Raw genomic sequence first — 18,308 nt, 5'->3', positions numbered from 1 at the left:
AACATTGCAGTGATTTCTATCTCAAGTGGCAGTTTCTAAACAAGAACTTTCAAATATGTATTAACCCTCCCTCCTGAGAAAGCCATGAGTGAATAAAGAGAACCAATCTTCTGGTGTCCCTTAATTCATGATTTAACAGGGTGCCAACGCGTTTCGCCCTATATATTCTTCAGGGCAAGAGTAGTGTCCTGGACACTCGGACGCTGATTACATATACAATTAGCTGACGGGCGGCACACGACCGGGCCCATCTCCCTCACTTTTGTTCCTTTGGCTACCGGCCTTTACTACCACCGGGATCACGTGTAACAACCTATTCTTATATTTCAGAATCGTCTTACACTTGTGTTCATATGCACATTGCGAACAACAACATTATTTTCTTTGGAATACTACTCTAGCCCTGAAGAAGCCCATGTTTATAGGGCGAAACGCGTTGGCTGCCTGTCCTCATGAACTTATTGCTTTAACAAGCTTTTCGTATAAATTAAAGTCTTGTGGACGAAACTAACAGATACATCGTATTATTACCTGCTCGATAATATTGGACTTTCTGTACTTATTGTATCTTATTTGACAAATTGGAGTGGTGCACCCCCTTACTGTGTTTACACAAAGTAACTTGATTTAACTTAAATCACACAATTTAGTCATGCGGATAAGACAGGATTTGAAACCAGGTTTCTCAGTTACACATAGTGCAGTTAAGCTACTAACTAGAATAATGTGTTTTCCTCTATCCCCCTTTAGTACCAGAGGACTGTGTTTTTGTGCAGTTCTGTCAGATGAATAGTACACTATGTTAAGTAAATAAAGATAACACATTAATTTGATCCAATTCCAAAAAAGGATGCATAGTGAAGTTGAGGGACAGCAGAACACCATATGCTAATGCCACTGGCTTTCTCAGACTTTACATAGTTATTCAAAGCAGCAGTCAAAAGTGCATCTAAAAAAACAGTATGGATGATGTGATCCTGGGTGCAACGGGGATGGGGGTCAGTGAGCGCGGAGGTGGAATAAAAGGCATGGCTAAAAAGAACAAATTATTCTGTGCCAATGTATTTGATCTTTCACCATCAAGTAACTGCATATAAAATAATGCTCACCTTAAGTGAAAAATAAATACAAGTTAAATTAATTAGTGGGAAATATATTTTATGTTATTAAATCTCTGTTCTCTGTTGGTTAATGTGATCACAACAGATGTATGTGTGTGCAACCAGAGATAAACAGAATTGAATCCTGTTAAGTAACGCTAACACAAATGTGGAAGTACATTGTGGTTAAAGACAAAAAAGTATTTCCATAGTGTAGATTTTAGTAATAGGCTGATTGTACCTAGTGCAAGCAGTTTTATACCTGTCCATTCAAAGCACATATTCTGCAGCTCAGTTTGGAACAACCTTACAATACCTCTAAAAAATGAATACATCTTTGTCTTTAGGAAGCTTAATGTGAACTCCATCAGTTAACTCCTATATCCCTGTCAAGAAGCGTCTTCATTTGCAGATTAACCAGATGCACATTTACATTTCTTTCAGGCAGAGGACACCCTGGCAAGAAGGCTGGTTTCTTGTTTAGTTGTGTGTCCTTCCTTCAGGATTACAGCACAGGAGATCCCCTCCCTTCAACTTGAGCTGACCCATTGCATCTGCGGATTATTTGTCTTTTAGCACAAAAGCTAAAACTATGGACACGGTCCTTCTATTGAAACGTCTATCACGAACAAGGGACATTAGATTTTATTCATATAGAGTCCATGTAAATTACAGACGGGTGGTCACCCTAGCATGGAAACTTAGTGAAAGGTGTGAGATCTGCCCAGAAGTGATGATGTACAAGGCTAGAATGGGAACCAAGTGTAGCCCTGGCAACTTTTGTCAGGCTAGTCTTATACTGTAGTTAGCAAGACAACGAGCGAGCCTGAACACTGGAGGAGAGCTAGAGGGGAGGGGTTCTCTCCCCAAGAAAGTTTTGCATAAAATTGTAACTAAGGTATGCTGCACAAACATTTTTCATCACAGAAACTATTCTAATCACTGAATGGATAAATGGACTTTGGATATATGGCTGCATAACCCAATGAAGGAATGACATAATGAGTAATGGGATGGGTCAGGAGTGAATTCAAAACAAAGCATTCAGCCTTGATCTAAAGCAGGAGGAACAAAGAAATGACCATTTAGTGTCTGAATTGCACGCACAACATGAAAACAGGACACCTTGCATCAATCACAGCTTCCATCTGACGCCACTGTGTGATTGTAAGCAATTACTGTTTTCACACTGCTTCCATTCCCTTCAATATCACAAGATAGCACCTTGAAATACATCAACTTGGAGGGTGCACTGTGCAAAAGCAAAAGACTACAATATTACTCCATCTGTTTAATATCCCCTAGGCCAGTATGGGTCTAAAGACAACTGACTTTTCTCTTGATTCACTAGTAGCACCATAGTCAGGGCAGTCGAGGTAGGGGCATCAATGTTCATGATTAGAATCTACCAATCCTAATTGCTACTCAATGTAATGGTATTGTTCAATATGCCAAGGTGACATGCTTTACAATGGTTGCCCTATAAGGAAATACATGGTTTTGAATTTTGAAGGGTCTTTATCATGTATACGGGACTCTATAAGTCTAACAGAAGATCTCTTATCCCCTTCCTTTAAAGCCCTGAAGGTCTATGCTGCTCATGGCAACCCTGCAAGTGACAAGATGCAACCAGCTTCAGACAGGAAACTCATCTGGCCGAGGCTCCAGCCTCTAAATTGCCCCCCATGAACCATAAAATGTGCCCCCAACCAACACCTGATACGTAGCAGAGTCAGTCCAGGTCTGATGATGAAGCACAACCTAATATCCACAGACACCTTTAGTAAGGAGTCTACAGGGACCACCATGTAGTGGCAAAGGTGCAACCCAAATAAATTCACAAACACCTCAGATAAAGGTCTATAGGCTCCACTCAGAATTGGTGAGAGGCAAAGCCTACTGGTGTGGGTACATTCAGGGACAACAGTGAGTGATCATCAATCAGTAATCCCATAAACGAAATGAAGTTATATTACAAATGATAGGGGGTAGGGATGGTCGGGGCAAGGTTAAAGGAACAGAGAAAAGGAAGAAAACAAGGTAGCAGGTTTAGATGCAGGCCCTTCCAGTTCCTAGTAGAGTGAAACATGGAAGACATGACACAGGAAGATGCCCATCACCACACCACCTATTACCGGCATTCTTGAGTTAGATGCTATGAGGGGAAGGTCGAATAGAGGGTATGACATGCAGTACCTTAGGCCTATTACCTCAATTGAAAAGCTGCAGTCGATAAGAAGGGGTTGGGGAAATTCTAAAGTTTATTTTACTGCTTATTAGTTTACCCATAGCTGGAACACAGCTATCCATGCTTACCAGTTTACTTGTCCCCAGGTTTGCAGGCATGACCATAGTTCTGCTGTCTTGTCTTTGCATAGTCTCCCTCAGGGACTAGCATCAGACAATGAACACTCAATGTTCAGAGCCTACAGGGTAGGTCACGCAGGGAGGGTTGTATTAGTCCTGTGATTGGCCCTTGACAGATTTCCTTGAGTGACAGATCGCAGTGGGTGGCAGGCGGTAGGAGGAGACACGAATACCTAATCCTAAGGGTATGATTAGGAATTAAGAAGACTGGAAAGCTGAGTTTGGGCAGAAAAGCACTCAGAAATGAAGGCTACTAACCTAGAGCAAATACACAAGCTGCAGAAATGAACTGCTGATAATATGTCCAAGATAAGAAGATCCTGAAAATAAAACACAAACCAAGAACACAGAACAACTGCAAGTATCTGGTACAATTAGAAGTTGGTCCTGCCCGTAAATTCCCTTCAAGATACTCCTGCTATTAAAGCTTTTGAGGTTACTTGCATTTGTCCTGATTTTCAAATCCAGTAGTCCAGTGGTTCACTGTCATGTCCTTAGCCCTCCTTACCTGTGCTTGAATGGTCTCTCGCAGGCACTGTCTATTAAATTAAAGTTTCAGATCCAATGTGAAAAGTCTACATGTAGTGGTTTGTGTGTATTTGTGTGATGATGTATGTGAATCTTTGTGATTGTGTATCTTAGTGTGATGTATGCTTGTGTACGTAATAATCTTTGTGATTGTACATTTATGTTGGCAATGTTGGCTTGGTGCATGCTTCTATAGCATGTATAATGTTGTGATGATGTATGGGATGGTGTCCTGGTGGGTTCTGGTGTGTGTTTCACTGTGCAGTGGCAGCTCTAAGGGGGCGGCCTGGGGTGCCATGGTCTGCCTCTGACTCATTTTATTGTTCCTCTGCATCACCCCAGTGTAGGAAAATGGTGCACTTTGCATCATCACTCCAATTTGTTTGGAATGACACTGTGACAGTGCATACATGACCACAGGCATACCACTGTAACTTGTCTGTGGAGTTTTAAAATTGCTAATTTTTGACCCATTAAAAATCCCCTTTTGATAGGTCTAAACATTCCATTTAACTATTGATAGGTCACCCCAAAGTAGGCCTTAATGCCCGTAAGGGAGGGTGCATGATACTTAAAAGTAGAACAAGTAAACATTTAATCATAAACATGTCCCTACAGCGAAAAAAGCATAAAGCTTTTTTCATTATAGCAGGGTTACTTGTCCCATAACAAATCATTGGGATACAATTTTAAATGTAATAATGTTCTCTATGGCTGGGCTTGTCAGTTTGGGCTGAATTGTTCCTATTGGAGCAGGGTCAAGACTGATTTGCATATGGCTGGATCCCAACTGATGTGCCATGGTGGGCAAAAGAATAGTGTGCTGGCATTCTAACCTGGGCGACTGTCATAGGTTAGATAAATTGCAAGGATTCCTCTCATCATTTTTTGTGTGTTTGATGTACCATACCAAATGTATGCCCAGATGTGGGTCCCATGCTCACCGTGCCCCTAGAACCAATGTGCACGCAACTAAAGAGCCCTTTTGGACTCGGTTCTCTATGCAGAGTCACCTCCAAACTTTTTGCCTTTGCCCCTCCTGTCTGCGGAGCCTGTTCTTCTTGGCTTCTAGGATTCTGTGCATTTTACCATTGCTAACCAGTGTTTAAGAGCTTGGGCTCTGTCCCTAAAATATGGAAAATTGGCCTACACCTGATTGTCACTTTTAAATTACTTATAAGTTGCCAATAAAGTAGTACAACCTGTAACCAGGATCTGTAAATTAAATGCTGCAAGTGAGCCTGCAGCACTTAGGAAACCTATTAAAATATGTCCTAGGTCTGCCATTGCAGCCTGTTTAGGGTTCTAAACTGCTAGTTCAACTTGGCAAAATAATGCTTTTGCCATGCCTAAAACTCCCTTTTTAAAAAATGTGTCACCCCTAGGGTAGTCCCTAAACACCCCAAATGGCATTGTGTATTGTATTTAAAAAGTTGTTTATGTACTTTTAAGTTCCATATTTCCTGGTAGTCAAAAACTCACAAATGTATTTTTCACTACTTTGAGGCCTACCTCTTGCATAGGACAACATTGGGTTACCTTATTACATTTAGTAAGCGATAACATTTGTGCAGGGAAGGTGGAGATTTCATGTTTGGTGTCTAAGGAATTATAATTAAAAATCCTCTTTAGCAGCAAAGTTGGATTTTATTTGACAGTTCTGAAAATACCACCTTTAGAAAGCTTGCTTTTTTTTTCCTAACCATATGGTATCTGTATGATGTGTACTGGGTCACATGGCTAGGTGGAGATGACAGATAGCCTTTTTGTATTCTTCCCTGACAGCCACAAAATAGGACGGCTTAGTATTGGTAAGATGGACCATCCTGGAGTGGTCTGAGTGCTGAGCTGTGCAAAGCCCCACTTGCACTTCAAAGCAGATGCCACAGGCCCCAGAACTTCACCTAGCCATTTGTGCCCCTGGGCATCCTGGGACCAGAGCAGGGAGGTAGGAAATTCCACAAATCAATGAGGTACACTGTTCCAAAAGTGGAAGAAAAAAACTGAGGTTCTCAAGACACTTCTGAAATTAGAAGCAAGAGCCCTCACACATCCAAGGATGTCATGCTTCATCATAGGGCTAGCTCCTCGTCAGACTGAGGCTGCAATGTCTGACGGGCCCCACAAGGGGGCTCTCTTCCAGAGATCTTAAGTATGAAGTGTGTGCTGTGATAGATACAGTAGGGCTAAAGTAAGCCTACCGTCGGGAGAGAGCAGGAGAAACAAAGAGAAATAAAATTGGCTAAAGTACCTCAACAACATAATTTTATTGGGGCATTGAAGATCTTAAAAACACAAGAAAGCGGAGAGGGAATAATGTTCCACCACTTTAACAATCCCAAAAAGGAGCTATCAGGGATAATCTCCCTCTAGCTATAATATGAGGTCAACGTGTTTCGCGCCTAAAAAGGTCCTTGCAGATCACATGGCGCTTCTTCAGGACCATAGCGAAACACTTCTAAGCTACATAACTGGTCCTAGACTAAGTGTGAAGGGCAAAGGGCAACTTGAATAAAATGCTACACTACTCAGAGCTTTAGTAGTTGAGAACTCTCCTAATTAGGGAATCGGGTTCCTTGGGAAGGTGCGTTGTCACTGGACTGACGTCGCTATCTTAGGTGCAGTCCAACGCAGGAGACCTACCCGACGGCCGCACTCCGGGAACCCAAATTTATAAATGCACATCATTGTACTTGATACCAACAATGTGTTTTAGGATTACTGACCTGGTTCTCATTTCTCTTATTCCCTATTGTATGCTATAAGCTCCACACTGTGTCTTAGGGTTTGTCAATTTCCTTTTTGCATATTATGAAGGACTTCATTTTAAGATGGAGGGAGTGCAACTATTTATTGTCCATGAATTCCAGAGGTCCACTCATAATCCTCCATCCTAGCCTCAAGATGGATTATTTTCACATCTCTCCCTTCCACACTGACCACTCCTGACAAATTAGGCAGGTTTGAAGAATTGCCAGATAACAACTTTCTCTCTGAACTCCCTCCCAGTGTATTATAGATAACCATTTTGAGTCCTAGAAAGGCGTCTTTAGCCTTTTATCCTTCCAGGATCTGCATAGTCACAGCAAACATAATTAAATTCCATATAATTGTGTATTACCACAATCACAACTGTGCTAACTCCTAGGAATGTTAAGACACTAGGGCAACCCTGACTAACCACAGGAGATGGATAAATAAAATGTATAGTTGAATACTTCTGAAGAAGTTATTTATGACAATATATTAAATCATCTTTTTTTAACATTTATGGTTGATCAGTGAGATTCAGACAACATCTGGGACTGAATTTCAGAAAATCACAAAACAGACTAAAAATTAGTATTTAATACAGAATGAAACTTTCAAACTTAATTGAACCATGTTTCGCCAAACTTCGGACTTGCTTTGCATGTAATTATCTGGTAACCCTTTATTAATTTTTGACTCCATTGTGAGCATAACACTATTTACTCTTGCAGTTCTATAGCTACATATATCGCTGTCATATGGTTCTCTCTCCTTTTTTTACAGACTGATTGTTATCTTATTAGCACATTGAACATTGTTATAAGAAGACCTTGAATTACACCTATTGGTATGTTTCTGTGTCCTCTTTTGACTCTGTAAATTTATATGCGTGTTCACAATAAGGATGTATAATATTAGTGCATAGAAATGCACTTTGTTTAGCCTTTACGTTTTCACAACTGCAATGTTGACTAACATGTGCCGGCACCATTATTTGATTTGCTGTTTTGTTTACTGCTTAAATGTTGTATTTATCACGTTTTTTTACTTACTACAGTGGTTCATTCATTCTTTTCAAATAATTTCACTTTAGATATCACAGAATGTTCACATGTATTTTCTGATCCTTTTCACTTCTTTCACCAGGAATTGATCTGTGCAACTGCACCTCTATACGCGGGCATTTCTTCCTGTTACAATTCTCTGCTGACAGTACCTTAGGGTATGGTAGTACAGCAAAGTTCTCCTTCTAAAATCTTGGGTATCCACCCTTTGGTGTTTATTGATCTATGATTCAACAGTTTTTTATTTCCATCCATAAACTGACCTTATTTCATCATCTACAGCCTTGAGAAAGCCCTGGTGGACGCACCCTAGAGGGCGAAACATGTGTTGGCTGAGTACTCTTTATGTTCTACGCGTCATCTATATATTGCACTATATGCTGAAATAAAACCAGCCTTACAAACTACAAGCTCGACTAATGTCTCAGAAATGTCTCTAAAAAAATTAAGGAACATCGTATGCTTACAGAACAATGTATATTTAGGTACTTTCTAAGGCAATTAGATGCCTATAAATCACTACAAATAAGTGGGAACTCACCTTTTACCAATTATGTCTTAAAATGGCTCTGCTGTCAAGGCAAGTCTGAACAAGTGGTCTGGCTCCTTCCTATGTGCCTAAGAACATGCAACACCTTCCAAATATTTGGGATGCAAATTTCACAACAAAAAAGTAGAAGAACATGATAAAGTCTTTCTGATGTAGAAAGAGTTTTTATTAACACAAGATAGTGTTTCAATTGTGTAAATTACATGACAACATTGCAGTGATTTCTATCTCAAGTGGCAGTTTCTAAACAAGAACTTTCAAATATGTATTAACCCTCCCTCCTGAGAAAGCCATGAGTGAATAAAGAGAACCAATCTTCTGGTGTCCCTTAATTCATGATTTAACAGGGTGCCAACGCGTTTCGCCCTATATATTCTTCAGGGCAAGAGTAGTGTCCTGGACACTCGGACGCTGATTACATATACAATTAGCTGACGGGCGGCACACGACCGGGCCCATCTCCCTCACTTTTGTTCCTTTGGCTACCGGCCTTTACTACCACCGGGATCACGTGTAACAACCTATTCTTATATTTCAGAATCGTCTTACACTTGTGTTCATATGGACATTGCGAACAACAACATTATTTTCTTTGGAATACTACTCTTGCCCTGAAGAAGCCCATGTTTATAGGGCGAAACGCATTGGCTGCCTGTCCTCATGAACTTATTGCTTTAACAAGCTTTTCGTATAAATTAAAGTCTTGTGGACGAAACTAACAGATACATCGTATTATTACCTGCTCGATAATATTGGACTTTCTGTACTTATTGTATCTTATTTGACAAATTGGAGTGGTGCACCCCCTTACTGTGTTTACACAAAGTAACTTGATTTAACTTAAATCACACAATTTAGTCATGCGGATAAGACAGGATTTGAAACCAGGTTTCTCAGTTACACATAGTGCAGTTAAGCTACTAACTAGAATAATGTGTTTTCCTCTATCCCCCTTTAGTACCAGAGGACTGTGTTTTTGTGCAGTTCTGTCAGATGAATAGTACACTATGTTAAGTAAATAAAGATAACACATTAATTTGATCCAATTCCAAAAAAGGATGCATAGTGAAGTTGAGGGACAGCAGAACACCATATGCTAATGCCACTGGCTTTCTCAGACTTTACATAGTTATTCAAAGCAGCAGTCAAAAGTGCATCTAAAAAAACAGTATGGATGATGTGATCCTGGGTGCAACGGGGATGGGGGTCAGTGAGCGCGGAGGTGGAATAAAAGGCATGGCTAAAAAGAACAAATTATTCTGTGCCAATGTATTTGATCTTTCACCATCAAGTAACTGCATATAAAATAATGCTCACCTTAAGTGAAAAATAAATACAAGTTAAATTAATTAGTGGGAAATATATTTTATGTTATTAAATCTCTGTTCTCTGTTGGTTAATGTGATCACAACAGATGTATGTGTGTGCAACCAGAGATAAACAGAATTGAATCCTGTTAAGTAACGCTAACACAAATGTGGAAGTACATTGTGGTTAAAGACAAAAAAGTATTTCCATAGTGTAGATTTTAGTAATAGGCTGATTGTACCTAGTGCAAGCAGTTTTATACCTGTCCATTCAAAGCACATATTCTGCAGCTCAGTTTGGAACAACCTTACAATACCTCTAAAAAATGAATACATCTTTGTCTTTAGGAAGCTTAATGTGAACTCCATCAGTTAACTCCTATATCCCTGTCAAGAAGCGTCTTCATTTGCAGATTAACCAGATGCACATTTACATTTCTTTCAGGCAGAGGACACCCTGGCAAGAAGGCTGGTTTCTTGTTTAGTTGTGTGTCCTTCCTTCAGGATTACAGCACAGGAGATCCCCTCCCTTCAACTTGAGCTGACCCATTGCATCTGCGGATTATTTGTCTTTTAGCACAAAAGCTAAAACTATGGACACGGTCCTTCTATTGAAACGTCTATCACGAACAAGGGACATTAGATTTTATTCATATAGAGTCCATGTAAATTACAGACGGGTGGTCACCCTAGCATGGAAACTTAGTGAAAGGTGTGAGATCCGCCCAGAAGTGATGATGTACAAGGCTAGAATGGGAACCAAGTGTAGCCCTGGCAAATTTTGTCAGGCTAGTCTTATACTGTAGTTAGCAAGACAACGAGTGAGCCTGAACACTGGAGGAGAGCTAGAGGGGAGGGGTTCTCTCCCCAAGAAAGTTTTGCATAAAATTGTAACTAAGGTATGCTGCACAAACATTTTTCATCACAGAAACTATTCTAATCACTGAATGGATAAATGGACTTTGGATATATGGCTGCATAACCCAATGAAGGAATGACATAATGAGTAATGGGATGGGTCAGGAGTGAATTCAAAACAAAGCATTCAGCCTTGATCTAAAGCAGGAGGAACAAAGAAATGACCATTTAGTGTCTGAATTGCACGCACAACATGAAAACAGGACACCTTGCATCAATCACAGCTTCCATCTGACGCCACTGTGTGATTGTAAGCAATTACTGTTTTCACACTGCTTCCATTCCCTTCAATATCACAAGATAGCACCTTGAAATACATCAACTTGGAGGGTGCACTGTGCAAAAGCAAAAGACTACAATATTACTCCATCTGTTTAATATCCCCTAGGCCAGTATGGGTCTAAAGACAACTGACTTTTCTCTTGATTCACTAGTAGCACCATAGTCAGGGCAGTCGAGGTAGGGGCATCAATGTTCATGATTAGAATCTACCAATCCTAATTGCTACTCAATGTAATGGTATTGTTCAATATGCCAAGGTGACATGCTTTACAATGGTTGCCCTATAAGGAAATACATGGTTTTGAATTTTGAAGGGTCTTTATCATATATACGGGACTCTATAAGTCTAACAGAAGATCTCTTATCCCCTTCCTTTAAAGCCCTGAAGGTCTATGCTGCTCATGGCAACCCTGCAAGTGACAAGATGCAACCAGCTTCAGACAGGAAACTCATCTGGCCGAGGCTCCAGCCTCTAAATTGCCCCCCATGAACCATAAAATGTGCCCCCAACCAACACCTGATACGTAGCAGAGTCAGTCCAGGTCTGATGATGAAGCACAACCTAATATCCACAGACACCTTTAGTAAGGAGTCTACAGGGACCATCATGTAGTGGCAAAGGTGCAACCCAAATAAATTCACAAACACCTCAGATAAAGGTCTATAGGCTCCACTCAGAATTGGTGAGAGGCACAGCCTACTGGTGTGGGTACATTCAGGGACAACAGTGAGTGATCATCAATCAGTAATCCCATAAACGAAATGAAGTTATATTACAAATGATAGGGGGTAGGGATGGTCGGGGCAAGGTTAAAGGAACAGAGAAAAGGAAGAAAACAAGGTAGCAGGTTTAGATGCAGGCCCTTCCAGTTCCTAGTAGAGTGAAACATGGAAGACATGACACAGGAAGATGCCCATCACCACACCACCTATTACCGGCATTCTTGAGTTAGATGCTATGAGGGGAAGGTCGAATAGAGGGTATGACATGCAGTACCTTAGGCCTATTACCTCAATTGAAAAGCTGCAGTCGATAAGAAGGGGTTGGGGAAATTCTAAAGTTTATTTTACTGCTTATTAGTTTACCCATAGCTGGAACACAGCTATCCATGCTTACCAGTTTAATTGTCCCCAGGTTTGCAGGCATGACCATAGTTCTGCTGTCTTGTCTTTGCATAGTCTCCCTCAGGGACTAGCATCAGACAATGAACACTCAATGTTCAGAGCCTACAGGGTAGGTCACGCAGGGAGGGTTGTATTAGTCCTGTGATTGGCCCTTGACAGATTTCCTTGAGTGACAGATCGCAGTGGGTGGCAGGCGGTAGGAGGAGACACGAATACCTAATCCTAAGGGTATGATTAGGAATTAAGAAGACTGGAAAGCTGAGTTTGGGCAGAAAAGCACTCAGAAATGAAGGCTACTAACCTAGAGCAAATACACAAGCTGCAGAAATGAACTGCTGATAATATGTCCAAGATAAGAAAATCCTGAAAATAAAACACAAACCAAGAACACAGAACAACTGCAAGTATCTGGTACAATTAGAAGTTGGTCCTGCCCGTAAATTCCCTTCAAGATACTCCTGCTATTAAAGCTTTTGAGGTTACTTGCATTTGTCCTGATTTTCAAATCCAGTAGTCCAGTGGTTCACTGTCATGTCCTTAGCCCTCCTTACCTGTGCTTGAATGGTCTCTCGCAGGCACTGTCTATTAAATTAAAGTTTCAGATCCAATGTGAAAAGTCTACATGTAGTGGTTTGTGTGTATTTGTGTGATGATGTATGTGAATCTTTGTGATTGTGTATCTTAGTGTGATGTATGCTTGTGTACGTAATAATCTTTGTGATTGTACATTTATGTTGGCAATTTTGGCTTGGTGCATGCTTCTATAGCATGTATAATGTTGTGATGATGTATGGGATGGTGTCCTGGTGGGTTCTGGTGTGTGTTTCACTGTGCAGTGGCAGCTCTAAGGTGGCGGCCTGGGGTGCCATGGTCTGCCTCTGACTCATTTTATTGTTCCTCTGCATCACCCCAGTGTAGGAAAATGGTGCACTTTGCATCATCACTCCAATTTGTTTGGAATGACACTGTGACAGTGCATACATGACCACAGGCATACCACTGTAACTTGTCTGTGGAGTTTTAAAATTGCTAATTTTTGACCCATTAAAAATCCCCTTTTGATAGGTCTAAACATTCCATTTAACTATTGATAGGTCACCCCAAAGTAGGCCTTAATGCCCGTAAGGGAGGGTGCATGTTACTTAAAAGTAGAACAAGTAAACATTTAATGATAAACATGTCCCTACAGCGAAAAAAGCATAAAGCTTTTTTCATTATAGCAGGGTTACTTGTCCCATAACAAATCATTGGGATACAATTTTAAATGTAATAATGTTCTCTATGGCTGGGCTTGTCAGTTTGGGCTGAATTGTTCCTATTGGAGCAGGGTCAAGACTGCTTTGCATATGGCTGGATCCCAACTGATGTGCCATGGTGGGCAAAAGAATAGTGTGCTGGCATTCTAACCTGGGCGACTGTCATAGGTTAGATAAATTGCAAGGATTCCTCTCATCATTTTTTGTGTGTTTGATGTACCATACCAAATGTATGCCCAGATGTGGGTCCCATGCTCACCGTGCCCCTAGAACCAATGTGCACGCAACTAAAGAGCCCTTTTGGACTCGGTTCTCTATGCAGAGTCACCTCCAAACTTTTTGCCTTTGCCCCTCCTGTCTGCGGAGCCTGTTCTTCTTGGCTTCTAGGATTCTGTGCATTTTACCATTGCTAACCAGTGTTTAAGAGCTTGGGCTCTGTCCCTAAAATATGGAAAATTGGCCTACACCTGATTGTCACTTTTAAATTACTTATAAGTTGCCAATAAAGTAGTACAACCTGTAACCAGGATCTGTAAATTAAATGCTGCAAGTGAGCCTGCAGCACTTAGGAAACCTATTAAAATATGTCCTAGGTCTGCCATTGCAGCCTGTTTAGGGTTCTAAACTGCTAGTTCAACTTGGCAAAATAATGCTTTTGCCATGCCTAAAACTCCCTTTTTAAAAAATGTGTCACCCCTAGGGTAGTCCCTAAACACCCCAAATGGCATTGTGTATTGTATTTAAAAAGTTGTTTATGTACTTTTAAGTTCCATATTTCCTGGTAGTCAAAAACTCACAAATGTATTTTTCACTACTTTGAGGCCTACCTCTTGCATAGGACAACATTGGGTTACCTTATTACATTTAGTAAGCGATAACATTTGTGCAGGGAAGGTGGAGATTTCATGTTTGGTGTCTAAGGAATTATAATTAAAAATCCTCTTTAGCAGCAAAGTTGGATTTTATTTGACAGTTCTGAAAATACCACCTTTAGAAAGCTTGCTTTTTTTTTCCTAACCATATGGTATCTGTATGATGTGTACTGGGTCACATGGCTAGGTGGAGATGACAGATAGCCTTTTTGTATTCTTCCCTGACAGCCACAAAATAGGACGGCTTAGTATTGGTAAGATGGACCATCCTGGAGTGGTCTGAGTGCTGAGCTGTGCAAAGCCCCACTTGCACTTCAAAGCAGATGCCACAGGCCCCAGAACTTCACCTAGCCATTTGTGCCCCTGGGCATCCTGGGACCAGAGCAGGGAGGTAGGAAATTCCACAAATCAATGAGGTACACTGTTCCAAAAGTGGAAGAAAAAAACCGAGGTTCTCAAGACACTTCTGAAATTAGAAGCAAGAGCCCTCACACATCCAAGGATGTCATGCTTCATCATAGGGCTAGCTCCTCGTCAGACTGAGGCTGCAATGTCTGACGGGCCCCACAAGGGGGCTCTCTTCCAGAGATCTTAAGTATGAAGTGTGTGCTGTGATAGATACAGTAGGGCTAAAGTAAGCCTACCGTCGGGAGAGAGCAGGAGAAACAAAGAGAAATAAAATTGGCTAAAGTACCTCAACAACATAATTTTATTGGGGCATTGAAGATCTTAAAAACACAAGAAAGCGGAGAGGGAATAATGTTCCACCACTTTAACAATCCCAAAAAGGAGCTATCAGGGATAATCTCCCTCTAGCTATAATATGAGGTCAACGTGTTTCGCGCCTAAAAAGGTCCTTGCAGATCACATGGCGCTTCTTCAGGACCATAGCGAAACACTTCTAAGCTACATAACTGGTCCTAGACTAAGTGTGAAGGGCAAAGGGCAACTTGAATAAAATGCTACACTACTCAGAGCTTTAGTAGTTGAGAACTCTCCTAATTAGGGAATCGGGTTCCTTGGGAAGGTGCGTTGTCACTGGACTGACGTCGCTATCTTAGGTGCAGTCCAACGCAGGAGACCTACCCGACGGCCGCACTCCGGGAACCCAAATTTATAAATGCACATCATTGTACTTGATACCAACAATGTGTTTTAGGATTACTGACCTGGTTCTCATTTCTCTTATTCCCTATTGTATGCTATAAGCTCCACACTGTGTCTTAGGGGTTGTCAATTTCCTTTTTGCATATTATGAAGGACTTCATTTTAAGATGGAGGGAGTGCAACTATTTATTGTCCATGAATTCCAGAGGTCCACTCATAATCCTCCATCCTAGCCTCAAAATGGATTATTTTCACATCTCTCCCTTCCACACTGACCACTCCTGACAAATTAGGCAGGTTTGAAGAATTGCCAGATAACAACTTTCTCTCTGAACTCCCTCCCAGTGTATTATAGATAACCATTTTGAGTCCTAGAAAGGCGTCTTTAGCCTTTTATCCTTCCAGGATCTGCATAGTCACAGCAAACATAATTAAATTCCATATAATTGTGTATTACCACAATCACAACTGTGCTAACTCCTAGGAATGTTAAGACACTAGGGCAACCCTGACTAACCACAGGAGATGGATAAATAAAATGTATAGTTGAATACTTCTGAAGAAGTTATTTATGACAATATATTAAATCATCTTTTTTTAACATTTATGGTTGATCAGTGAGATTCAGACAACATCTGGGACTGAATTTCAGAAAATCACAAAACAGACTAAAAATTAGTATTTAATACAGAATGAAACTTTCAAACTTAATTGAACCATGTTTCGCCAAACTTCGGACTTGCTTTGCATGTAATTATCTGGTAACCCTTTATTAATTTTTGACTCCATTGTGAGCATAACACTATTTACTCTTGCAGTTCTATAGCTACATATATCGCTGTCATATGGTTCTCTCTCCTTTTTTTACAGACTGATTTTTATCTTATTAGCACATTGAACATTGTTATAAGAAGACCTTGAATTACACCTATTGGTATGTTTCTGTGTCCTCTTTTGACTCTGTAAATTTATATGCGTGTTCACAATAAGGATGTATAATATTAGTGCATAGAAATGCACTTTGTTTAGCCTTTACGTTTTCACAACTGCAATGTTGACTAACATGTGCCGGCACCATTATTTGATTTGCTGTTTTGGTTACTGCTTAAATGTTGTATTTATCACGTTTTTTTACTTACTACAGTGGTTCATTCATTCTTTTCAAATAATTTCACTTTAGATATCACAGAATGTTCACATGTATTTTCTGATCCTTTTCACTTCTTTCACCAGGAATTGATCTGTGCAACTGCACCTCTATACGCGGGCATTTCTTCCTGTTACAATTCTCTGCTGACAGTACCTTAGGGTATGGTAGTACAGCAAAGTTCTCCTTCTAAAATCTTGGGTATCCACCCTTTGGTGTTTATTGATCTATGATTCAACAGTTTTTTATTTCCATCCATAAACTGACCTTATTTCATCATCTACAGCCTTGAGAAAGCCCTGGTGGACGCACCCTAGAGGGCGAAACATGTGTTGGCTGAGTACTCTTTATGTTCTACGCGTCATCTATATATTGCACTATATGCTGAAATAAAACCAGCCTTACAAACTACAAGCTCGACTAATGTCTCAGAAATGTCTCTAAAAAAATTAAGGAACATCGTATGCTTACAGAACAATGTATATTTAGGTACTTTCTAAGGCAATTAGATGCCTATAAATCACTACAAATAAGTGGGAACTCACCTTTTACCAATTATGTCTTAAAATGGCTCTGCTGTCAAGGCAAGTCTGAACAAGTGGTCTGGCTCCTTCCTATGTGCCTAAGAACATGCAACACCTTCCAAATATTTGGGATGCAAATTTCACAACAAAAAAGTAGAAGAACATGATAAAGTCTTTCTGATGTAGAAAGAGTTTTTATTAACACAAGATAGTGTTTCAATTGTGTAAATTACATGACAACATTGCAGTGATTTCTATCTCAAGTGGCAGTTTCTAAACAAGAACTTTCAAATATGTATTAACCCTCCCTCCTGAGAAAGCCATGAGTGAATAAAGAGAACCAATCTTCTGGTGTCCCTAAATTCATGATTTAACAGGGTGCCAACGCGTTTCGCCCTATATATTCTTCAGGGCAAGAGTAGTGTCCTGGACACTCGGATGCTGATTACATATACAATTAGCTGACGGGCGGCACACGACCGGGCCCATCTCCCTCACTTTTGTTCCTTTGGCTACCGGCCTTTACTACCACCGGGATCACGTGTAACAACCTATTCTTATATTTCAGAATCGTCTTACACTTGTGTTCATATGCACATTGCGAACAACAACATTATTTTCTTTGGAATACTACTCTTGCCCTGAAGAAGCCCATGTTTATAGGGCGAAACGCATTGGCTGCCTGTCCTCATGAACTTATTGCTTTAACAAGCTTTTCGTATAAATTAAAGTCTTGTGGACGAAACTAACAGATACATCGTATTATTACCTGCTCGATAATATTGGACTTTCTGTACTTATTGTATCTTATTTGACAAATTGGAGTGGTGCACCCCCTTACTGTGTTTACACAAAGTAACTTGATTTAACTTAAATCACACAATTTAGTCATGCGGATAAGACAGGATTTGAAACCAGGTTTCTCAGTTACACATAGTGCAGTTAAGCTACTAACTAGAATAATGTGTTTTCCTCTATCCCCCTTTAGTACCAGAGGACTGTGTTTTTGTGCAGTTCTGTCAGATGAATAGTACACTATGTTAAGTAAATAAAGATAACACATTAATTTGATCCAATTCCAAAAAAGGATGCATAGTGAAGTTGAGGGACAGCAGAACACCATATGCTAATGCCACTGGCTTTCTCAGACTTTACATAGTTATTCAAAGCAGCAGTCAAAAGTGCATCTAAAAAAACAGTATGGATGATGTGATCCTGGGTGCAACGGGGATGGGGGTCAGTGAGCGCGGAGGTGGAATAAAAGGCATGGCTAAAAAGAACAAATTATTCTGTGCCAATGTATTTGATCTTTCACCATCAAGTAACTGCATATAAAATAATGCTCACATTAAGTGAAAAATAAATACAAGTTAAATTAATTAGTGGGAAATATATTTTATGTTATTAAAT

This window comes from Pleurodeles waltl, chromosome 4_1, assembly GCF_031143425.1.
Source record: "Pleurodeles waltl isolate 20211129_DDA chromosome 4_1, aPleWal1.hap1.20221129, whole genome shotgun sequence".
NCBI lineage: Eukaryota > Metazoa > Chordata > Amphibia > Caudata > Salamandridae > Pleurodeles > Pleurodeles waltl.
This window is presented reverse-complemented; position numbering follows the sequence as displayed.